Genomic DNA, 25,926 nt, shown 5'->3' on the forward strand with positions numbered 1-25,926 from the left:
CTGTAAAAAAGGGGTGCAGGCTGATAGTGCACAACCTGAAGTAATATAAATGCGTCCCCAGTCATCTGGCAATCCAGTGAAATGCCAGGTGAATGAGTTCCTCAAGGTGGGTGGAACCCCAATTAGAGCAGGCTGAGCCACTAGGATTTCTCTTTGGTTTAGATTAAACTTCAGATTCTATATTTTGTTAATATTAGACACTGACTCAGGTCCTCAACAGCATCTCACAGAATTAGATCAAGAGAAGAGATAATGGTGGACATCATTCTGCACACTTGATGACACTGCATTCCCAGTCTCCCAGCGGGTTTGTGTAGTTGTTGAACTGCGTAATTTTTCTTCCCTTGTTTGCTGCTTCCTCCCTCTCTCCGTCCTATGGAGCCCTTGTGCCCACAATCAAGAGCCCCTTTAGTCTACTCCTGTTTCCTTCCCCTTTTCCTCTTCAACTGTAGCTCATATCTGTTTCTGTATTATAAGGGGATGACATCAGTACCTTTGTGACACCAGCAGCCTTGGCAACAATCCCCATTGTTAGCTCAGGCTTTTGTTTCTTTCCTTAGGTGTATTGGTTGCTACCCACATTCAGGTCTGGGCTGAAGGCTGGGGATGGGTACTATAAAAGATGGCCCTGTGTGACTTTCATAAGGGGGTAGGCATGGTTTGAACATGTCTCAGAATGCAGTGGAGGCATTTGTTCTTAGAGTAGAAAATGTACCGTATATTCAAACCACTTCTACAATACTTAGAATGTCTAGCTTCCCTTCAAGGATTACCCACATGAACAAAGTCCACACATAGAAAAGATCAGTGAGACACATTGCTGCCCTTGCCCTTAAGGTTGCACTGCTTCATTTGACTAACACGAGTATTAAGCATGGGATGTCTGAGCTGGGGAAGCCTGCAAAGCTGGCTCCCTCAGCTTAGACATTCTTGCCAAACTCATGGACATCTGTGAAGGAAACTGTGTCATCTTAGAAACAAGGCCAGCCCCATTGTCCCAGGGCTCTCTTTCCATGCATGGGACTCCCTTCATCCATGAAGGGAGCTTTTGTCTTCAGCCTAAAGGAGGAAATTATTTCAACACTCATCCTCTGGCTAAAAAAGAAATGAGTGCAGTGAGTGTATGCTTAAACCTCTTCTACCACACTTAGAAATGCCTGTCTTCAAGCAAAAGCTAGTGCTTTTCCTGAAAGCTGGGGAAACTCCTCACAGAGGTTTTTTTTTTTTAGGGTAAAGGGGATTTGTGGAGGCTGTCTCTCAGGTAAAATGTTGCAGGATCCCCAAACACAGTCCAGTGCCTCTGCCTTCCTAAGTGTCCAGATGATGCCATTTGATGAAACAGTTCAAAAGAATGATGCGGTAGACAAACCTTTAGGCACATCTTCAGTTAGTGGGATATTATTACAGAGATGCTTTAACTAAAAAACAGGTGTTGTAGATTGGCTAGTAAATTCTGCCTGACTTCAGAATATTTAAACAAGCCTGCTTAAATCAAGAGCCTCTTTAGTCCAGTACAGTGGTACCTCAGGTTAAGTACTTAATTTGTTCCGGATGTCCGTTCTTAACCTGAAACTGTTCTTAACCTGAAGCACCACTTTAGCTAATAGTGCCTCCTGCTGCCGCCGCACCGCCGGAGCCCGATTTCTGTTCTTATCCTGAAGCAAAGTTCTTAACCTGAAGCACTATTTCTGGGTTAGTGGAGTGTGTAACCTGAAGCGTATGTAACCTGAAGCGTATGCAACCCGAGGTACCACTGTAGTTAGAAGTAAGATGCATCTAGGAACCTCCAAAGCAGAGACTGAAAACAACAGCGCCCCCCTCTCCAATGCTGGCCCCAAGTCCCAGGATTTAGCAGTCCACTGCCTCTGAATATAAAGATTCTTCCATGAATTTGTTTTATCCCTTTTAAAGACCATCTGGGTGGATGGCCATCTCCACATCTTTTGGCAGCAAACTCCCTAAGTTAATTGTGCCCTGTGGGGGGAAAGTAGTTTAGTTCCCATGCTTTAATTCATTCTCACAACACTAAGCCTCCTAGAGCTGTCATTAGAATATCTGCTTCCTCCTCCCCTAGGAAAGGTAACAACTTGATTTTGGTTTCTAATGCTCCTGCAAAAGTTAAAGAGACTGCTAGAACACTACAGTGGTATCTTGGTTCTCCAACGCCTTGGTACTCAAACGCCGAAAACCCAGAAGTTAGTGTTCCGGTTTTCAAACGTTTTTTGGAGGCCGAACGTCTGATGCAGCTGTTGGCTATTGTTTCCAGGGCACCTGCACTAATCAGAAGCTGTACCTTGGTTTTTGAAAATTCCAGAAGTCAAATGGACTTCTGGAACGGATTAAGTTTGGTGCTTTTGTTTTTGCTATTTATTTTACATTTTTTGTTTTTGAGGCTTTTACGGTTAATTTGTTTTTGTGACTGTGTAGAACCCAGTTCAGCTACTGATTGATTGATTGTGTGACTGCGGAAATGGATAAAAGCCCCCCATCCAAACAATGACTATCATCAGTGCAGGTATTTAAAAAAAGAATTAATTTTAATCATCTACAATACTGTCTTATTTATTTTATAGCATGGTACATTGATTATTGCTTTCATTTTATGGATCAATGGTAAATTAGATAGTAAAATTCATGTTAAATTGCTGTTTTAGGGGTTGTTTTTAAAAGTCTGGAACAGATTAATCTGTTTTGCATTACTTTCTATGGGTAAGCATGCCTTGGTTTTAGAACATTTTGGTTGTGGAATGAACTTCCGGAACGGATTAGGTTTGAGGAAAAAGGTACCACTGTACATAAATCAATTCTTTACACATAAATTCCCATGGTCTTGCCACTTGTTAAAAAGAAGGAACATGTAACATTTGCTGGAGTCAATGTAATCAAAACTAGAGTTGATTAAATGGCATTAGTTTTCTGTTCCCACAGATAATTGCAGATGCTACTTAATAATAGAAAGACAGTTCTACTACTATCAAGGATCCTGCAGATATTATAATAACATGTGCTCCCCAATCCCCAATCCCTAAATATAATTCTCATTTCTTACTTTAAGAACAGATTTAGACATTGCAGGATAATGACAGAAATATTTTACTGTTCATCCTAAACTATATCCCCAACGAGTAGCTTAAAATATGAGGAATATTTTATGTAACCCATAAAAATGGGGAAAATCTAAATTATACAAGTGATAGAAAGTCACTAAACTACACCATAAACTATGCTAACTACAAGAGGTCTGCACCTATGTCCATCTGTTTTAGGATGGTTTTATTATTTCTAACAGCACAAGAAAGTGTATTTTGAGCTAAAGCAGTTGAACTTCATTGTTACCAAGGGGAAAGTATAGGAGTTCATTTCTTCAGGTAATATAACGTATGACAAACTTAACGGAAAAGAAGGTGATTTTCTTTATCTAAAGAGCAAGAGCTGTTTCCAACTTAAGTTTTTAATTAATGGACCTAAATTAGTCATTGAAGACTGGCCAAAGAAAAGAAAAGAAAAAGAAAATGTTCCAAAGTGGAAGAGATGTACTTCAAAGGGAAGAGGCAAAGTTAACAAAGAGCCTAGCCAACACTTCAAATACTTGTTAGTAACTAACTATGTTGAATTCAAATTATTTTGGCTCCCCACCCTGCAAAGTATAGGGCCCTTTTTCATCATTACGTTATGGTGAAGATAAATGTGAATTACAACCAACCATGGACCAATCAATGGAAGCTGATCAGGTCATTTTTTAGGTTCATTCAAGATGAGTCCCATTACCAGTGAAAGAGCTTTGAGTGCTGACAGCAAAAGAAAAAAGCAACCATTCCTGGAATGACAGTGGTCCCACTTAAGGTTCACACCCACTTCCCCCTAGTTACTCCTGTCACTTCCAAGCCTTGCAACATGATCTCTCCGCCACCAAGCCTTCTGTTCAGCCATTTTATCTAATCTCCTTGCCCTTGGACTAATAGGCTGGATACTTTCTCTTGCAGTTCTTCCTCTTCTGGCTGCCCCCCCACCCCAGTTCTTCCCAACTGTTCTCTTCTGAACTGTGTCCCCCAGCAAACCGTTGTTCCAAATCAATACTGCTCTCCTGCTCCTGTGCAGTTTCAGGATCCTGGGCAGGAGCAGGGAGAGCATATCTGTCTGAGGATATTTCACCCTTCCCATTGCAAGAATCTGCTGATGTTTCAGAAAGGAGGGGGCGGATTTTGCTCATTATTTATTCCGCTCCAGCCTGACTTCAAAGAGGGAGTCTGAGTGTTATCTGTGTATAGATAAGGTCACTGCTCATGCAGCTGTAACACTCAGTGCAGTCCAGCGTCTCCATTTAGTCTGTAGTTAGTTTGTATAGTAGCTGTAGAGAATAAAAGAAGTTATTCTACAGAAGCTGCCGTTCGTGTGGTTCATGCTCTGCTGTGCTCCGCTGACTACCGGAAGTGAGTTTGGTGCTCACAGCTCTGAGTTGTGAGTCCACAGCACTTAGACCTGCTCCTGCAGTGGAAGGTCTGTGGAAGTGCTTTCCAGCTCGCCTGGCCCAGTCGGGGCTGAAGAGGTTGAGCCCAGTCGGTGGCACTGGCTCAAAGGCGAAGCAGACACTGTCAACTTTTCCCTTTTCTTGCAAGGAATCCTATTTGGAATATGGGAATTTCCCTTAAAAAAGGGGAAATGTTGACAGCTAGGAGGGGGAGGGGGAGGCTCCCACCATTGTTCATTAGAGCAGTACTCATCAGCCTGGTCTCTGACATCATGAAGGAAAACATGAACTTGTAAATCTGTTCTAAAGAAATAACGTAAGCTGTTTGGTCGTATATTGCATAAGTCAACACAACCCACAGCACAGATGTTAGAGACACAATAATATTCTCTTCCAGGAATTATTGGTTGCTAATGCCAACGAAGTGCTATTTACCTTGCTAGTTCATCTAACTTAAGAGCTTTTTACTTGATGTACCAAAGTGTTTAAAAGTCTTTGAACATTAGGGCACTTTCAGAAATGTGAAGTTTTAACTAGTTCAACTGCAACCTGGAAATGGACAATTTTAAGAGTAAAACGTATTTTAAAATAAATGTGTTCCAACAGAACAGAAACAACTAAAAACAATAGATGGACTATCGTGGTCAGGAAGGGAATGACAGGGGACTGAAGTGTGCATTCCAAGGGTGACTCCCAATTAGCCAACCATTTGCAGGGCATCACTATTATGTCTATATTAGGTGGTGGTCAGCTACTTCTGAAGTCTCTTCCACCCCATGCAGGGACGAAACTAGGATTTATTTCACTTGGGTGAAAGACTCAGTTTGGCACCCCCTGCACATGCATTTGCATACACAAACATACAGGCTGGGAGCCTCAATGGTGCCCCTCTGGAGGCTGTAAAGGTAAAGGGACCCCTGACCATTAGGTCCAGTTGTGGCTGACTCTGGGGTTGCGGCGCTCATCTCGCTTTATTGGCCGAGGGAGCTGGCGTACAGCTTCCGGGTCATGTGGCCAGGATGACTAAGCCGCTTCTGGCAAACCAGAGCAGTGCACGGAAACGCTGTTTATCTTCCCACTGGAGCAGTACCTATTTATCTACTTGCACTTGACGTGCTTTTGAACTGCTAGGTGGGCAGGAGCAGAGCCCGAGCAACGGGAGCTCACCCCGTCGCAGGGATTCAAACTGCCGACCTTCCGATCGGCAAGCCCTAGGCTCTGTGATTTAGACCACAGCGCCACCCGCATTCCTTTTCCCCTAAATACTACCCGTTTAATGTCTTTTTGGCACTGGGTGAAGATCTTTCTATTCTCCCAGGCCTGTTAACATCTTAATATTATTTAAATTTCACTGAAATTTTGACCCTGATTAATCTGATAATGATTAGTTTTTGCTTGCAGGTGTTTGCTTTCATTTTTATATGATTGTGAGAGGATTCAAATTGTTTCTTGCTGCAGTTGGCTTACTTTATTATGAATTATGATTTCCCCCAAAAATATATTTTATTATACATTATCTAGAGGCTAATTGCACAAGGTGATTGATAAATATAATAAGAAGGATTATTATGTGAATCCCATCCATCCAAGAACTAAACTTGATGGATAAAAGATCTGAACTTTTACATAGTTAATTGAGCACATTTAAAGACAATTTTATAATACTGACAGTTTGGGGGAAAACAAGCCGCATATGTTCATATGACATATTTGAAAATTTGGGGAATGTTTCAGCCATTGATTTTAATTAAAATGATTTAAACACACGCTGAAAGCAATGGAACAAAGATTATGAGATTGTGCTCATATTTTGATTAATCCTTCATAGCATCATGCCAAATATGTTTAGATTTTCTGATAAAAGCAAGCAATTTCAATTAATCCCCTTCTCTCAAATTTCAGTACTACAAATATTCACTCTCTCAATTCTCTTTTGCAACTGACCTGGGTGAATCTGATGACATCACACTGTTACGTAGCAAAGTGGCAATATGGTGATGTCACTAAGGGTAAGGGAGAGAGTGCAATGAGAGAAGAAGACAAGTAAAGGTAACATAAATGAGTAAGGAAGCTTTTTCCTAAGAAGTGTTAGAATATCACCAAAACAGGAGACATTTTTTGGCACTGCTTAAAATGTCACGAAGAACGGAATAGTTTCAGCTCAACTCTAGTTGTATATTTATAATTAAGGTGCAATATTTCTCTTTCAGTGTTACCATGGCTTACAACTAGACAGCTTACAATTCGCTACAGATTTGTCTTTATGTGTCCCTCATTTATTTGCTGGCACATGCTAAAATATTTGCTTTTGTCCATCTGGCTCTGCTTTGCTAGAACCCTGACCCTTTACCCTCAGGCATATGCCTACCTGGTGTAATTATCATTTATAAGCACAAATTTGGAATGCCATCAATATATTATTTAAATAATCTTATGCTGCATGATGTACAATATATAGCAAGTGATAAGATGCCAAGCAGTAAATTTCTGGAGTAGCGTGTTAAAAGTGAAAGTTGTTCTTTAACTGCCCTGAGGAAAATAAGATGGCATGTGTTCAAAAGATGAATTTGAAGGTTATCTATTCAGAGTCTGTTATAACAGCATATGGGCATGTTTATAACAGCTTATGTGCAAGTGGTATATATATGCATTGCAATGATTTTATGGTTGCGTCCAAACAAAACTGAGGTCCATACTAGATGCAGTATGTGGGATGGGAAATCTTCCACTCTTTAACTTTTCTGTGAGAAATCTTTTGTGTCATAAGTCGCTGCCAACTGCAAGTTCAATGTTAGGCAAGCATGGCGGTTTCAAAGTTTTTAGCATTGTTTACAACATGCAGTTAAAATAAACATACTAAATATAATCACTCTTTAGGACATAGGAAAATTTCCCGACACAAAACTGAAGAATTTCCTATGCAAATTACATTAATTCATATGGGATTTTTTTCCTCTGGAAAATGTTCCCATTCAAAATTTTCTGGGAAACTGACATCACTGACTAGATGTGACTGTTATTCACGTCTAGAAAAAAAGCACTGGGGACATATGGTGTCACTGTAATCTCTGTTTTATTGTTGACAAATACTCCTACTGATTCTGCATCACATTTGCAATAAAAGAAACTCTTTCACCAAAGCAGCTTTAAAGTCTGCTTCTAGGACAGTTAAGCTCCACCTCCAAACCACATAGCTCAGTCTAGCTACATTTCTGAACTGAAACTGCAACACTACCTCTCTGCCCCTCCTACCAGCTAAATTGTGTTATCTTCCAAAGACAGCAGAAATTTGTAGTCATTAGCTCCCAATCAGGGGTCAGTCACTTTTACTATTATCAAGAAATCACTTTAGCAGCATCTCTTACAATGTAGAACTTTTTAGGTGCATCTCTGTTAAAATTCATTTTGTTCATTCTGGCCCTGTTCTCGATCTTAAAATCACATAGGATCCTGTTTCTATTTTCTAAAGTAGTAGAAATACCAGTTTGGTGTCCCCTGCATATCTGATTTTTTCCAGCCAAATGCTTTAATCCACTTTAATTGCACAAACATACATTTCCAGTATATGACTGAATCCCTCCCACAAAATAGTGATGGCCTGGAGGTGGGAAAAGTTTGTTTTCGTTCCTTAAAGCCACAACGTCTCCCTGAATGAAAAACAGAAAAACTGGCATTTAATGAGATGGAAGCGTTTGTTCCAACAAACCTAGTTTTAAAAGGGGAGGGGGCTTTGTCAAGAGGCCATGATTTGCTTTACAGATCATGTGAAATGCAGAAACAAATGCAGAAATCACACACACACCAAATAATAATTTGTCATCCTGAAAGGCTTGGAGGAAGATTTGAATGTAGCACATCCTTTTTGTTTGCAAGCATGGTGATTTGCCAAGCTACACCTCGCACGCTGCGCTAACCCTAGGGCATTCCAGTCACAAACTCACTTTGATCTCCTGTGCTATTGGATTTCTCTCTCAAAGGGCTCTACCTTTCTTGACAATCCCAGAGGGGGAAAACACGGCAGCACATTCTTTCCCCCATCTACTGCTGCAAAATGAATGTTCCATATGCTTGCTGTAAGCTCAACCTTGCACCATTATTCCACAAGCTTGTGTGCCTAATGACGACAGCCCCAGGATTCCCAGCTAAAGTTGGGGGAAGGGAACCTAAGCAAATTATGTGGTATGGGAGTAACTGGAAGCGAGGCAAATGTTTGTGAATTAAAATTGGTGATATATCTCACTCTTGACAATGGAAAGGGTTTCACTACTAAAGTGTATCAATTCAAACATCACACCAAACAAAGTTTGAAGAAGCTTTATAAATATTTTATAGGCATTAACTCAGAAAGAACAGTGGATAAGCATGTATTTGTTAAGTGTTGTTGTTTAACATTGCAAATAGAAAAAGTCCTGTCTTTTTTTCTAGTCTGCATCAACGAAGTTGTCTTGTATCGAGATTAGTAAATGTTCTTTTTCATCTTTTCCTTTTTTGTATTTTGCGGTTATATGTTTGAAATATAGCAATTAACAATTTTTAATTTTTGTTTAAAAGTTTAAATACAGGTTACAATTATGTGTTTGAATTATCAGATGGAAGAATGGCAGACCAGAACCATAAACCATGGTTTGGAAAGAGCTTGCAAAGTACTAACCATGGATTGATGGTGTGTTAAGCCATCATTACGCCCATTGCTCTGGTTTCAGAGGTCACTGCATCTTGAACAAAGTCATGAATTTATGCTGAATGAACAAAAACAAAAAAACACCACCAAGCCTATACCATGTTTTGCCTATTGCATAATGGAGTTTTGAATTATAATTAGCTCAAACCAAGACGTTTATATGCCATCTTTCAGGTGAATCTTATGTAACAGTTTATATAGATATAGTAAACAATAAATAAAAATTAAAAACCGATGTAATAAAAACTCAAACACAAGCTAGAAGGAGAAAAGGTTTTTGAAAGCTAGTTCTCACCTCTGCTTAGAGCAAGATGGTTCTGGAGTAAGCCTGTGGCAGCAGCTGAGGGAGAAACAGGCTATCTGATCTGGGATACCAGAACTACATAGTGGGCAGCCTCTTACCCTGTTCTGTCTGAATTGATGTCGGAGCTAAGACAGAGGAAGCACCCCGCTCCCTTAGAGAAGCTCACTCCCTTTGCTTCTGTGTGAAGCACTGTTCTAGGTCAGGCATAGGCAAACTCTGGCCCTCCAGATGTTTGGGATTACAATTCCCATCATCCCTAGCTAACAGAACCAGTGGTCAGGGATGATGGGAACTGTAGTCCCAAGCATCTGGAGGGCCGGAGTTTGCCTATGCGTGTTCTAGGCCCTTGTGAAACACTGTCCTCAAGCTTGGCAATTCTGCTACACCTCTCCACTGGTTCGATAATCCACTCCCAGCCTTATGATAAACACCACTGGAGAAAAGGACACAAGGACATCAGTTTGAACAACACTTACGCAATTTATATGTATAAATGCAAATTTCTAAATAATTACTGGAGTTTAAATTTTGTAGAAGGCAAAATAATTAATTCCCGCCCAAATCACCTCAAATAAATTCTTCAACGAATCTGAACTTCAGATCACCCCACATCAGTTCCTCTTCAATTAATTTACTTTACCATTTAAGTTTGCATTATGCAAATTGAAGCCTCAGGTCTGCCATGGGAAAATAAGGGTATGCCATCACATACCGTTTCCCAGAGGCATTTGAGACTTCAATTTGTGTAACACGGCAGCAGCCTGGCAGCGCAGTGAGATGCCAACTTGCCTTTGGATTAACAGTAAACCGCCCTGTGACTTTCGGGTATAGGGCATTGTATAAGTTGAATTAGTAATAATAATAATAATAATAATAATAATAATAATAATAATAATAAATAAATAAATAAATAAATAAAAGATAGACCATCCTGTGGCTACCTTGCTATAGACAGAACTGGAATCAGGCACGCAGGAAAGAACACAGCAACCTGGGCAGCCCTTGAAATAATGCAGTGTCCAGTATGAAAGAGGGTACCAGCTCACCCTTGCTGGGCCTGAACTCTGGTGCGAATTTAAGCCTGGCTCTTTTTTTAATGGGCTTAATAAGTGGAGTCGAACTCCTGAGCTTTGTTTCCCAAACTTCACAACTGCAAGCCCAAGCACCATCATTAGTCTTAAATAAGCTTATTACCTGACTCAGTTGAAAAATCAGGTGCATACACAAACCTTGAGAATAATATGGTATCTGGCACCACTTTGGGTGCACCCTCAATTTGGATATCCTACACTCTCTGCCTCACATCCCCAACAGTATTTAGTGTTGCTTCTCTTCACCCTGGAATCTCCTGTCCAAGTTAACTTTAGTTGCCACGTTTATTAATGATAAACTCTTATGACTCATGGACTTCCTTCTGATAAGTTGTGTTAGCTTCAATAAATCAAAAGGGGGGGAAAGGGGGGCTGGAATAAAGTTTTAGACTGGATTAACTACAGTGTGGCATGTCATTGTGTTAGAAATCAAGAGTTCTTTTGTCCTATGTCATTAAAGCTGCTCTCATTAATTGGTAACTGACAGTGCTTTATTCTACTTAGAAAAGAAGAGTAGGAAAGATGTTTCCAGACATTTGTGACAGAATTTCTTAGCTCTTACTGCTAAAAGTACAAAAGAAATATAACCTGAGCAGATTATATTAGATTGACACTGTTTACTCAAATGAGTTTTCTGTTTGCTTTGATCATATGTATTTCCTCCACCCTTTGCCTTGAGTACCCATTCTTTTAGAAGGTAGAACAGTCTCTTGGGTAAGACTTAAAGGCAGAGGACTAAATGTTTCTTCTCATCTTACTCCATGAACTGCCCATGTTCTGGTGGCTGTTGCAGGAATTTATGTATAGTTTGGGGGGGGGTTGCCCCTCCAGCAGATATCATCCACGTGCAGCCCACTACCAAAACCAGCACAATCGGTTTTGTGTCTTTTGTGATTTGTCCCCACAAAACACCCCATCACAGTTTCTTCCTATCTGGTCAAAGGGCCTTTGCTGCATGATACCAAATGTAACAATTCACTGATAAATGTATCTATGTACTGGCTCACTGGGAAAACTTCAGAAATTCATATAGACATGTGAGCTCAGCTACTCAGTAGCCCCTCTGCCTGAGTGATAATTCCTGGCATCCTGATACCTGAGTGCCAGACAAGTAGCCATTCCAGAAATAACAAACCCAGTTGAAGACAAAAGGGTGTGATTAACTTGGCTGGGAAACAGGGAAATGTAAATATCTTTTTGTTACACTTGATGGGTGTTTGGTGGAGGGCAAGGAGAACCATGGGGCAGGGTCCAGAATGCTCAGATTACTGCCACCAGACCTCCCCTTTCATGATGTAACCGTGATGTATGAGTGATGTAGTTTGGGGGGGGTGTAACATGGGGATTAGCAGCTAATAAAAGTCTGGGGGCTCTTTTGTTTGGGGCTTCCATCTTGTTCCACCTTGTGGCAGGTGGGAGTTCTGTCGTGACAGTCTTCAATAAAGACCAAGCCTATTGGCTGCTGTTTTGCTCTGGTATTCCTGGCTGCTGTCCTTGTTTTTTTGTCCAAGGGAGCCCTCAGATTTCTCAGTTAACATGGCTAATCATACAAAAATGCTCCAAAGGTTAACATTTCAAATGAAATGTACACAAGCATGTGTGCATACATGCACCTGTCCCCTTACAATACAAGCTAAACATCAAACATCTGTTAAGAAAAATGAACTGTACAGGCGACATGGGGAATAAAACTGGAATTGCTTAATGCAGAGTATTTCCTTGATGAAAATTAAATTTTGCAGGAATAATTGATTACAGTCTAAACACAAGTGGAAAATGGGATTTAGACTAGAGACAGGTGGCAGTTTGTTCAGAGAGTTGAAGGAAGTATTATGCAGTATTCCATTCCATTGGTGTGTACACTCAGATGTGTCCACCCTCCACCCCTACCAGTTGTTTCTAGCCAAATGGGTTTTGTAAGCGCTATGAAAATGTGCAAACATGTTGTGCCCCTTCAAGGTGAGAGAGCTGCTGTAGCACCATAGGGAGAGAGACAAATCAGGAAGCCCCTGGTTCAAATCTCAACTATGTCATGAACTCACTAAGTAGTCTTAGGCATGACATACTCTCTTAGGCCCAATCCTCCATCTACAGTATGGGGAAAATAATAGTGACCTACCTCACAGTGCAGTTTTAATGGATTACAAGCATGGTATACATTTTAAGCAGTGCTGAATTCTTTCAAATATTTTCCAGATACTCTTAAATGGTCTACTGCTGTTTTCTTGTAGTGTCATCATCTTATTTCCCCTTCCCATTTCACATTTCACCCCTCCCCTCTGAACTGAGTATTTTAGTTTGCATTTAATATAAGATGCTCCAAGGACCAACTGGTTAAGGAATGCTTTTTAAAATAAATAAAATAAAATACAGCACAAGACAACTTTGAAGACAAGATGGATGAAAAAGACTTTAAGAAAGAACATTATGTTACAAAAAATGGGCAGGGGGCGAGAAGCTCCTCATCTTCTGTTGACTCCATCAAAAAATTCACCCTTAAAGTAAAAGACGCAAACGCCGCCCCCTTATATGTGATGCTCTGGATTTTATCTCACTCAGAGCACAAACCAAGACATCCCCACCAAAGATACCCAAAGCTCGATGACAGGATTTGTCCATAACATTTTCCTTGCCCACATATCCCTAGTGTCAGTGTTTTATTAATTCTTAATGAAAGGCAAGGTTTTACTGTCTACTATGGGAGAGAGGAAGAGAGGAAGAGAGATATTAGTAGGGACTATGCTAGATTATTTAGTCCAATGCAAGGGTTGCCCAAGACATTCTGGTGGCTAAAGAGGGAAATTCAAATAGCATCCACTCACCATTAACTAGCATGGAATACAATTCACTGGGATGTTTTCTTGTGCAAATCTCATGGAAATGAATGGCAGAACTACAACTCTACCACTATTTTCTATTCTTCCTCTGAGGGGAAGAGATGGGAACCTGGACTATGCCATCAACTAGTAGGGAATCAGAAAAGGGTGCCATGCACAAATCCATCTGTCTTTGCATTGTACCTTTTTGTTATGTTTTAATTAGTGTAAGCTGCTCCGGGAGCCACACTTCACTGAAAAGTGGGGTATAATAAATAAATAAAACATTTATTAAATACTTAAAATCAAGATTGAGTGTTAAGTAGCCTTAGGTATAAGTTGTAATCAAAGGTAAAAAAACAACAACAACCCCAAACATTCATAAATGTGTATAAAACCATTACCAGGACATCAGACAGAAATCAAAGAAATCATGACCATCTCTCTCACACAGGCTTTTAGTACTGTGTTATAGAAGGAACAGAAAGCAGAACTAACCCCCCCTCCCCTTGAACAGCAGGATGAAAATCGAACCCTTGAAAATTGAAAAGTGGAAGATGCCAGAAGAGATTCTTCAATGTCTCAGCTATTTACCAGAGAGATCTTTTCTCATTTGCTGATGGCTTTGGCAGACCTGGTTTTGTCACCAGTCACTCTGTACTTGGCTTAATTATGCAGCAGCCCAACAGAAAATTTTCTTTCTGATCACATAAATCACCTTGCTTTGACACCAAGCTCAATAGGGGCTGCTAGAACAATACTGCAAGAGCTATCGACTCCATCTCTCAAGTCCACAAGGTGTATCATTTAGCCAAGAGTGATAATTAGACGCAGAATATACTGAAAACTGTCAATAGGCATGTCAATAGAGGGACTCTTAGATCTAACATCCAGCAAATCAATGGTGGTTTTCAGCTATAAAATCAAGAAAATGATAGCTTTCAAATGAATGGTGGAAGGAAACACAAGGCTCCTTGGGGAGGAATAAAACAGCTCAATTTTCCCTCACTGAGTGGCTCTCCAACTGCCGCACTCAATGAAAAAGGTCACAGAACATTACAGAAAAAATATCTCTGAAACAAGATGTACAACAACACTGGGACATGACATGAGGTACAAGCATGCTACAAAGGCCTGCATATCTCTGACCTGACAGCATTAAAGCACGGATCAGCAGATGCCAGACAAGACAGGAACTGAAAGACAATGATTGATCTATGCAGAGGAAAATATGATTCTTATGTCCTGATCAAATATCTGTTTGGGCAGATCATACACACAGGATTCCGACTCTCCTGCATGTGCAGTCCTTGGTGCCAAGCCTAACATTTTAAGGAAGTATCACAAAGTTCTCGCAGAAGATGCATACAATGCTTTCGGACACAATATCTCTCTCCTGTCCCCCTCCCAACCCTGATGCCCTTACAAAGGCAATCAGGCCCAATTCAAAACTGAAACATAAAAATAAATTTATAAATACCCATGGGGCATTCCATGCATAGTGTCTACTTGGCCCTCAGTTGCTATGCAGACACTTAGCGTGTGAATACGATGTCAGTTCAAGTCAAGGATTCTGACATGCTAACACTGTATGCATAGGAGAGCCAACTCAGTTTAGACAAGATTAAATAACCACATGGAATAGCTCTTTCTTTCTTTCTTTCTTTCTTTCTTTCTTTCTTTCTTTCGGCATTGGTGAAAGAAGAAGAGTTTGGATTTGATATCCCACTTTATCACTACCCGAAGGAGTCTCAAAGTGGCTAACATTCTCCTTTCCCTTCCTCCCCCACAAAAAACACTCTGTGAGGTGAGTGAGGCTGAGAGACTTCAGAGAAGGGTGACTGGCCCAAGGTCACCCAGCAGCTGCATGTGGAGGAGCTGAGATGCGAACCCGGTTCACCAGATTACGAGTCTACCTCTCTTAACCACTACACCACGCTGGCTCCTTCTTTCACTGGAATGAAAACATTCCTCTTCATCTAGACCTTTGCAGTGTTATACTGTAAACCACCCTGTGATCCTTGGATGAAGGGCTGTTTATAAATTAAATTAAATAAATAAATAGAAACTCTGTGTATTCTGTACTAGAAGTCTAATCTTATAGGCAATCCTATGGGTACACATATTTTTTATTGAGTATTATTCTGTGGATATATTTCTACACTAGAAATTTTTGAAAAGTCTTGAATGTCTTGATATGCAAGGAATACCCTGTTTACTGTCTCTCAGCAAAATATAATCTGTCACTTTTGCTACTTGTGTAAGGCTTCGGATCTTGCTTGGCCATTCTTCCAATTGAAGTAAGCAATGCTTTTGTTACAATTAATAAAACACAAGCTAACCCATAATGCACCTTTCAAACTACTCTGCCAAAATAGCCCAACAAATTATTTGATATACTCTTCGGGTAAAGCATGCTAATCAATTAGGCTATCACATGAAAAGCTACCTTTATAGCACTGGAGATAGATAGGCAATGTCACTGAAATATTTAATGACCTGGTGCAGAATATGAATCTGTCCAGCTGCTAATGGTCAGTTGCATTGAAAAGCTATTTGTTTGAAACACTGTGTATATGTATAATTTGTGTGTGTGCGCGCGCATGCACACACACAGAGAAACAAATATAGCTAAATTACAAATTGAGCATACCGTATTTTTCGCTCTATAACACGCACCCAACCATAACACGCACGTAGTGTTTAGAAGAGGAAAATCCGTAGGCATGCCACCCGTAGGCATTTCCTCCATAACACGCACAGACATTTTCCCTTACTTTCTAGGAGGAAAAAAGTGAGAGTTATGGTGCAAAAAATACGGTAATTTCTTCCAGAGGTTCTCCTGCAACCAAAGCCAGCTGTTTTATAGTTGTGGGCACTCCCTTAATCTCATCTGTGGTTGTGAACTATTTAATCCGACCACCCAATATATCTTTTGTATCTGGGTCCATTCTCCCTGTTGTTTCTTGCAAACTTACTCTCATCTGTGGTTGTGAACTATTTAATCCGAGCACCCAATATATCTTTTGTATCTGGGTCCATTCTCCCTGTTGCTTCTTGCAAACTTTTAACATGGTTGTTATCCTCCATCTAGCGCTAAAATTCACTCTTATTTCTTGGTGTTTCTATTTGGAAAACGAAGGGATGCTGAATTTTCAAGGGGCTATGGCTGATGCCGAGAACTACAATTGTCAAAGAGCTCTACAATGAGGTGTGCATGCACAGCACTATCAGCATGCATGTGTCAATATTACAACCAGAAGAAGAGCTTTCCTCCTCTAACATTCACAGGAAAAGTGTGTATATATTGAGTAGCAATGTCAGAGAATTCCATCAGAAATGGAAACAGGAACAGAAATTGCTGCAGTTTGCAAGTTCGCCCAAGGTCAGGTACAGAAATCACACAAGTAAGTACAAACAGTATCCAATATCACAGTTTCTTTAGTCTACAAACATTGTGCAGATGTTATTTTCTGCATTGTCTTTGGTGTTTCTCTTCCACTGAAAATTGATTCTGTAATTAATTGCATTAGTTTCAGCCATAGCAGATAGCAAGATGAACCATGTATATTTTAGCAGAAGCCGAACTGTAGTGAAACAGAAACAGCACTGACTGCAACAAACAGAGGATGGGATGGAAATTGCTGCCTCCTCGCATTTGTAATCTTGAGACAAAACTTTAATTGAGTCAAGGAGAGCTCACACATCAATGGAGGCAGATACTAGCAACAAAGATTTCTGAAGTGCCAGTATAGCGCTGATTGACTATCCTGGACCCTGCACCTCTTTTTGGTTAGAGCAGCCCAGAAAAGTTAAAACTAACTTTCTCCCTTCTTAATTCCACCCCCCCAATTTATTTTAATAATTAAAGTCTTTAAAAAAACTTAACATCATGAAAAATGGCAGATATTTATGTGCTATTTTTATTTATGTGCTATTTACTAAGCAAGAGATGTAATGCTCTTTTAAAAATTGTTTTTGAGGGGGTGTGGACAGAGTGTTTTAATATGCAACTATTGTATACAAGAAAGATGAGAGAGACACTCTTGTACTCTGTTAGTGCAAAGCTGTGTATTCACCAAAGTTACCAAATAAAATGAACAGCCGTTTCTAAAAGGAAAAAAAAAGTAACAGCATTTTCCTTTGGGGCGACATTATTTTCATGCCTTTAATAAATACTTAACTGCACATCTGCACAGCTTGGAGAGGCTTGATCTTGTGCGTTAACTATTACTAACAAGCCCCAGCTTTTCCTGGGTGAATAAATGCAGACTTATTAATTAATGCACTTAACAGTTTAAGTGGGATAGAAAAATATACTTTATTTTTAACTGTGCAACAGACTTTATCTGATTATTTTTCTTTAAATCTGAAAAATGCAGCAACTTTAAATGGAATATGAATTGAACACAAAATCTGTTAAAGTATAATCATGAAATTGCTTTTATAGGTTGACTGTGCTTGCTTCTATAAAAATAACAAAGAAACCAATAAACATAAAGTCTGGGGGAGAAACATTTTACATATCACACTTATAAGCTTGGTAGCTCATGCTCTATTAAGGAGTTGATCAGAGGCACTATTATAAATTTCAGATGAGGAAATGAAAATTCCTACCGTTGTATATGATCACCTCGAGAAATTTATGAATGAGGGAAAGGAAGGAAGGAAGGAAGGAAGGAAGGAAGTAAGGAAGGAAGGAAAGAAAGAAGAATGGTTTGGCAAAGGTGGTCAAGTTAACTGACCAATTCAAAAGCACTGGATCACTCTAATATTCCAGGTTAAATTGCAACAAAAAATTTAAAATTAAATTAAATTAAAACACTAGTATATCTGAATAGCATTTGGTCAATTGCTGGGTGTTCCGCCCTCCCCACCAAAGCTCTCTACCATTAGGTAGAATAAGGCAGCTGTCTTAGGCAGCTGGTTTTAGGTGTCATAAAAGGGCAGAAAATTGCTCGCTATTTAATTTAATCTTATTTGGAATTTTTACTGCCAGGGAGCGGAAGAGGCACTTGTGCGAGTTTCTGCCTCAGGTACCAAAATAACTTTAATAGTCTTAGGTACTGTGCAACTTGACTTGAGTGGGGGCACCATTTGCTGCTCCTCCTCCTCAAGGCAGTCCTGCTTTTTCATTGCACTACTGTATCCATAGTAGCATTACCAGCACAAATCAATCACCCATTTTTTTTTGCAAAGGGATCATGCCTTTGGCATGCATACCCTATTTATTCAGACAAACTAACTGTCTTTTAGAAACTTGTTAAAAATAGTCACTCAATATGTCAAAGCAATAAATTTCAGAGTTACCATACGTAATATAACTACAGAACATGCTTTCGTCTCATATCTGCACACTCTTCCCATTAATATTTGAAAAGGGCTTGTCTTTGAGGACAGGTGTTTTGCAACACTTGTAGCGTACAGTTCACATTACTTGGCCAGCAGCTCAAAAGCTCTCAATGGTCTGGTGGCAAACAGACCCTTACAATTATATGCTGTGGTACTCCTTCCTTACTGTTCAGATTACTTAAAGGTAAAGGTAAAGGGACCCCTGACCATTAGGTCCAGTCGTGGCCAACTCTGGGGTTGCATCGTTCATCTCGCTTTATTGCCCAGGGAGCCGGCGTACAGCTTCCGGGTCATGTGGGCAGCATGACTAAGCCGCTTCTGGCGAACCAGAGCAGTGCACAGAAATGCCGTTTACCTTCTCGCTGGAGTGGTACCTATTGATCTACTTGCACTTTGACGTGCTTTCGAACTGCTAGGTTGGCAGGAGTAGGGACCGAGCAACGGGAGCTCACCCTGTTGCGGGGATTCGAACCGCCGACCTTCTGATTGGCAAGTCCTAGGCTCTGTGGTTTAGTGCCACCCATGTCCCTCAGATTACTTAGGGCTTCTCTAACTTTTAGCAGGATTAGTTACCAAGTACTGTGCTTTTCGCACCATATGATAGTGGTTTCCGCTATCTCCAATCTCTAGGTGATAGCAGCACTGATAGTAACACTGAACATCAGGGCATCTTGTGGATGTTTTCCTTCACAGACTGCACATTGCCAAATAGAAGCATAGAGAATTATGAAAAGAAAAACAAAGTATTGCATAGTTAAGGGTGGAAGAGTAAGTGTAATAACTAAGGCCACTCCATATCATGTTACTGCACGTTGCCCAAACTCTAAATGAAAAAGTATAGTTGCTACAAATCACCAATTTACCAAATTGCTCTTCCTACACCCATGTCTTTCTCATGAGAGGGTATAAATGCCTATGTGCACATAGGCATATATTCACATTTTTCATGGCTTAAATGTACCTATTTTAGTAAATAGATATTATGGCACATCATGCCTTTGTATAATACCACATTTCATGACATTGCAGTGAGTCACAAGTAGCTATACCACCCTATACCTAAGCTGTTGGTTGGCATGCTAGTTTTAAAGATCAAGTTACAGATTGACACAGTTGCAGGGGGGAATTACACACTACCTTGGCGTGCATGTGTTCCTAAAACTATATTTGCCAAAGTAATGTGAATGCAGGGGGCATTGTAGAAGACAATCCACGGGCAGGAGGCAGCATTTAACCCTTCCAACACCCACCAACTCTTCCATGCAGATGCCTGAGAGGCCACTTTCTTCCAAACTGGGCTTATTTCCAGTCTTGCAGCCCAGCTGTGGGTGGGTGGGAAACAAGTAAAAAAGTATTGCATGGGAGACAGTTGCAGAGGAGCACCAGTGGCTGGGGAAAAGGTTAAGCAGCTCTGTACTGCCCACTAATTCTCCCCAAAGAAGGCTTCACCCCTACATTAGCATTACAAGGCAAACCTAGAGATTGGAATCCTGTCTGACTAATAAAGTGTGAATTGCTGCCCTTAAATTCAGGTTTTTACAACAATTTCATCAACCCCCCAAATAGACATAAAGCATCTCTTCTATACTTTTAAAAAATATCACTCCAATAAGTGCTTTTAAAACATATCACAGCTATGATGGAGACAATCTGAATAAAGTAGTCATTAGAGGACAGAATGCAAGGTAGACAATGGCTTAGCGAGTGACAAAACCATTGCACTAATAAACAGGGCTTTCAATATGTAAGATTTAATGATTTGGGGGTGCATGTGGTTTGCTTTTAAACCTAGAAATATGCATCTATTATATCAGCATGCAATCGCATTATTAAAACGTACGCCTGACATTTGTCATAAGCTTCTGCTGATTAAGTTAAATTATATCACCAGTGTCTAATTCCTCTAAACTTCATTTCTTCCGCAGCTCATAAAAATAAGTTATATGTTCATCATTTGAATTTCACATGGTAATAGTAACAACAATAAAAAAGACTTCATTAGCAGAACAATATATGCTAAGATCCTATGTAATTTTCATGTTCTTAACGGCAACTGTGTGAATTCGGGATACACCTAAAATATTGTATATTAATTTCAATATGGTTAATAACCTCCCTGACAAGAATCCCACTAATTTACTCTTCACTGACAATGTTAAAAGAAAATGATTTATGCAGATCAATCACCTAACTCATCAAGTCATGCGCTGACAGCCAGCCTTCATCATTGCTATTTAAAAGGCATGGCTGACAGCAAAGACAGACTCTTTGATTAAGGGCTCTGTCTGGCTAACCTTTTATTTGAAGAATGATTGCTGCTGAGTGACAAATACTTTTCCATTCATTTAAAGGCAAAGATATTGACATTCAAATTCTTGATGTCTACACTGAGCAGATGCCACTGTTGGCAAGTGGCTTGATCGCAACAGCAGGTATGCCGCTACTCTTGGGGGCAAAAAAACCCAGCACTACTGGCTCGAGTTAAAGGCTTGCAACAAGTGCCGTCTACAGATCTCGCAGCCAAATCCTCTCTCTTCAACAGCTATCATCAGAGAACATCTGCTTGTTGTTTCTCCCTGGCCCTCTTCTCGTGAAGTGTCCTACCCTCACCTTCACCCCACTTTTCAATCCTATCAGATGCTATTACTAAAAATAAAGAGAACTCGGCAGTGGAGCGACCCTTTGCATGAGAAGGGCATCCTCTCTCTCACACATAGCATCCCTGAATACCAAAGAGCCGGGAATTCCCTAAGCAAGGACTGCCTATTCCTGTACTAATGCGATTTCTGTTGACAGTAATGTGAAATGGAAGTTGCATTTGCTGTATCACATACAAAAATCAAAGCCAATATGTTTGTTGCTTTAAGCTGATCCTGCTGTCACTTTCTACTTTATTGCTTTATAAAAATGAAAAGGGGGGAGGGGGAGGAAAACGAGAGAGGAGCTGACCAGAGAAAATGTATTGACAAGTTCTGCAATGCACTGGAAATAAAGAGCTTTTTGGCGTACCTTTATGATATACAGGCACTGCTTAATTTACAGGTGTTCTAATTAAATGCAGAGTTTTAATTACTTTAAAATGTTCATGATTTTAAGTGCTGTTTGCACAGCAGCAACTGTTGGGGTTAATTTCTGTTAAAAATTGAAGTACACAGGGATCTTCAGGGTTTCATTCAAGGTTGAAAGAAATAACCGGTTTCATCAAGCCACCATGAAGGAAAGGACACAGCAAATGCGAGGTGCGGGGAGGAGGAAATTCTGTCCCCCTTGCGATATTTCCCTCTCTACAGGTGTCCCCCCCATGTTTACACCTCTTTCCTCACAAGCCAGTAGGGTGCAGAATTGTGACAGGTCAGTGATTGGGGATTTCTCCTTTCCTATAAGGTGCCATTTTTACTACTTTCAGCCAGCTTGTTATCTGAACTGAAATACCGTTGCAACTATAATGAATCTTCTCAGTTGGATCAAGTTACCTCCTAAATCATGAAGTCCCTCAGAGTAAGAATGGCTATGAATATCCACAGAAGGGACATTTGAAAGATAGAAATTTACTTTCCCCCTAATCATCCTGGCCCATAGTCTTAACATATGGGGCAATATACTGTCACAATACTGTACATATCCTAGTGTGATGTTAAGTTAACATCACAAACAAAATCAATGATTCATTTTTATAAAAAGAGGTTTCTGTTGGGATACTGCCAGGGAGATAGAGTCCATCTGAGCCCCAAGCTCGGATGCCGGACGATCCATCGACCTCCCGTAGTCAGGCAATATCAGCAATTCAGCGACACTAAACCTCTGGCTTAGAGCACACTCTTTCAGCAGAATTCACACAACAGAAGTTGCACAGCATGAGAGCAGAACTGCACATATACAGTTTATTAGGCATTGGTCAGAACAAAGAAATCATGACCGTCTCCTCCGACTGCTCAGGCAAGACAGGCAAAATCGAAAGGAACATATAGCATAAACATCCTGTGAGACAGGAACTTACGCAGGGTGTTATACAAACATCCTGCACCCTTTTAAGGTGGAACGGAAATATCCTAACATCCTCCCCCTTTCCGTGTAACCTGTAGTACCTGTGGTTCAACCCAATTGCAACTTTTGTGCGTAAACCTTCAGTTGTTCTCTGTTAACAACCTTAGACAACAGATCAGCAGGAATTTCATTTCCTGGCATGTAGGACACCTGAATAAGTCCTTTCTGAATACACTCTCTTGCACGATGTAGCTTAATCTGCAAGTACTTGGTCCTTTGCTTGCAACTCTCCGAGTTCAGCAAAGCCAAACAAGATCTATTGTCTTGATACACTTGTATAGGACATTTCACAGAAACCCCAATGTCCTTAAACAGTTGCATCAACCATTCACAATCCATGAGTGAAAATGACAGAGCATTGAGTTCTGCTTCACAGGAACTTAGGCTAACTGTCGTCTGCTTTTTGCACAACCAATCAAACAGGCAGTGGTTGTACATGTAGCATACTCCAGAAGTGCTTGTACCATCCGTGGTGTCACTTCCAAAACTTGCATCTGCAAAGATTTCAAGACCTCCAGTCTTCTGACTGGTGAACCTCAGCCTGTAGTGCATAGTCCCTTTCAAATACCGGGCTATGCGCTTCAGAGCTTTCCAATCCTGAACAGTAGGATTGTTAGCATGTCTGCTAAGCAGGTTAGTGCTTACAGCAATGTCAGGTCTTGAACATCTAGCAATGAAATTCAACTTGCCTAGAATGCATCTGTACAGCGTTGTGTCAGAAAACGCTTCAGCAGTACTGTCTACCTGGTAACCGGTCACCATCGGTGTGTCTGCTGGGTTTGCATCAACCAAATTCAACCTGGTTAATACATCAGCAATTTTCTGTGTTTGGTGTACCAGAAAATTACCTGCTTGGTCCCTCTCCACCTGCAGAGAAAGATAGTTGGATACCTCACCAAGATCCTTCATGTCAAAGTGCTCCTTCAGCTGAGCTAGGGTGCTTTGGTAGAAAGCCTGATTCTTCCAAAACATCAGAAGATCATCGACAAAACATAAACAATACAGTTTGTTTTGCCCCTCCTCCTTGACAAACACACACGGATCAGCTTTGCCCTGGTGAAAACCTAGAGAAAGCAACGTTTCAGTGAGTTTTGTGTTCCAACACCTGGCACTCTGCTTGAGACCATATAAGGATTTCCGCAGTTTACAGACCATTCCCTTCTGTATCTGCATCCCGTCAGGTGGAAGCATGTACAGCTGCTCGTTCAAAATCCCGTACAAAAAAGCTGTATTAATGTCATGATGGGAAACATGCAGTTTCTCCTCCGCAGCGATCTTGAGCATCAGTCGAATGCTCTCATATTTGACCGTGGGTGAGTAGGTCTCGTGGTAATCCTGCCCTGGTACCTGTGAAAAACCTCTGGCAACCAATCTGGCTTTGTGTCTGACAACCTTGCCATTCTGGTCTGTCTTGGCCTTGAAGACCCATTTGCTGCCAACCAGTCTCATTCCTGGGACTACCGGTACCAGCTCCCAAGTTTGGTTCCTGTTTAAGGAATCAACTTCAGCCTTCATGGCATTAAGCCAAGGCTCAGCATCTTTAGAGGTTAACTCCTGGACCTCTTTGAAGCTTGAAGGTTCCCACACCTTCTCTGAGCTACTAAGAACAGCAGTTGCTGTCTTAGCAAACTCATCAGCAAATCTCTTTGGAGGTTTGCCTTTGGTCGCCCTTTCAGACCTGCGAACTAGACGCAAGTCTTCTGGACTCATCTCCTCCTTCTTAGGAGAAAAGTGACCAATGGTGAACAGTGGTTCTTCCAGTTCATTGTCAGACGCATCAGATGGTCTGACTGAGGCCTTTGCGCTCTTGTAGTCTGCTGTGTCATCACTGTCACTGACAGCAGCAGCAGCGCCGCCCACTGAACTGGAATCCGAACTCTGATCATCATCATCATCCTCAGTTTCCTCAGCTTTCTCAGCATGATCTGCTTTCTTCACATCACCTTCATCCTCCTCTGGGTAACTCTGGAAAATTCCCACATTTTCCCCCCACTTAGGATTGTACTCAACACTCCTTGTGAACTTTATGGATTTAGAGTTAGTCATCCATACTCTGTATGCACCTTTTTCGTACCCCATGAACAAACCATGTGCCCCACGCTTCCCAAGCTTGTTGCTTTGTGGGGTGTGTACCCACATGTCAGAACCAAAGATTCTCATGTGTTTGACATTAGGCTGCTTACCAAACATTTTCTCATAGGGAGTGCAGCCAATAGGTGATGACAGTCTGCGGTTAACAGTATAAACAAAATTCGAGAGAGCTTCCGCCCAAAACTTCTCAGGGAGGTTGGCATCATGCAACAAGGTTTTTATTCCTTGCAGCAACGTTTGATTTGCTCTCTCCGCAAGCCCATTCATCCATGGCGATCTAGGCGTTGACAAGTCATGCTGGATTCCCTTCTCAGTCAGGAAAGCTTCAAACTGCTGAGAAGTGAACTCCCCGCCCCGATCAGTAAACAGACAGCCAATACGTTTACCATGAGCATTCTCCAACCAAGCACAGAATGCCTTGAACTTAGGAAATGCTTGCGATTTCTGCTCGAGCATAAACACATGAATGTACCTGGAAAAAGAATCAATTAGAACCATGAAGTACCTTGCTCCTCCCAAAGAGGGCGCTAGAGGACCTACCAGGTCTGCATGAACTAACTGGTAGGGTTTGGAAGCCTGCCTGCTAGACTCCTTGCCTTTTGGAGCAACCTTCACTTTGTTCTCTGCACAAGATACACATTTCATGTGAAATTTGCAAGGTTTGATGTCCAAACCTTCAACCAACTCAGGCATCTTGGCTAGCGCTTGCCAAGAGAGGTGACAAAATCTTCGATGTGCATCATGAATGCAACCTGCATGAAGAACCTTGTTAGTTTGTGCAACACAACAAGAATCAGCATTAGATATAGCAGCATCATCATAAGTTAGACAGAACAAACCATCCAACAACTTTGCATGCAAAATGTCCTCTTTGCCTTTTCTGATGACACAGACAGTTCTCTTGAAGGTAATTTCAAAACCACGCCGATTTAGCTGTGGGACACTAAGCAAATTGTCCGCAGCTCCTGGAACAAAAAGTACATTGCTAATGGTCGTATTCAGACTTGCAAGTTTCACAGTTCCAACTCCTGTAGCTTGCAAAGTCCTTCCATCAGCCAGCTGGACCTCTCCATCTTGAG

At 40.9% G+C, this 25,926-nt stretch overlaps 1 protein-coding gene and 1 long non-coding RNA gene across 2 annotated transcripts in view; one reads left to right on the forward strand and one right to left on the reverse strand.

Moving 5' to 3' along the window:
* LOC310763096 overlaps positions 1 to 12,022 on the forward strand; it is a 135,494-nt gene extending 123,472 nt beyond the window's left edge. Inside the window, exon 2 of the long non-coding RNA XR_014548478.1 lies at positions 11,657 to 12,022. This is a non-coding gene — a long non-coding RNA (uncharacterized lncRNA). The remainder of the gene's footprint in view (positions 1 to 11,656) is intronic.
* The window catches only part of LRMDA (leucine rich melanocyte differentiation associated), a 746,646-nt gene that overhangs the window by 493,527 nt on the left and 227,193 nt on the right, over positions 1 to 25,926 (reverse strand).

Source organism: Podarcis filfolensis (genome assembly GCF_964270895.1).
Source record: "Podarcis filfolensis genome assembly, chromosome: 5".
NCBI classification, from domain to species: Eukaryota; Metazoa; Chordata; class Lepidosauria; order Squamata; family Lacertidae; genus Podarcis; species Podarcis filfolensis.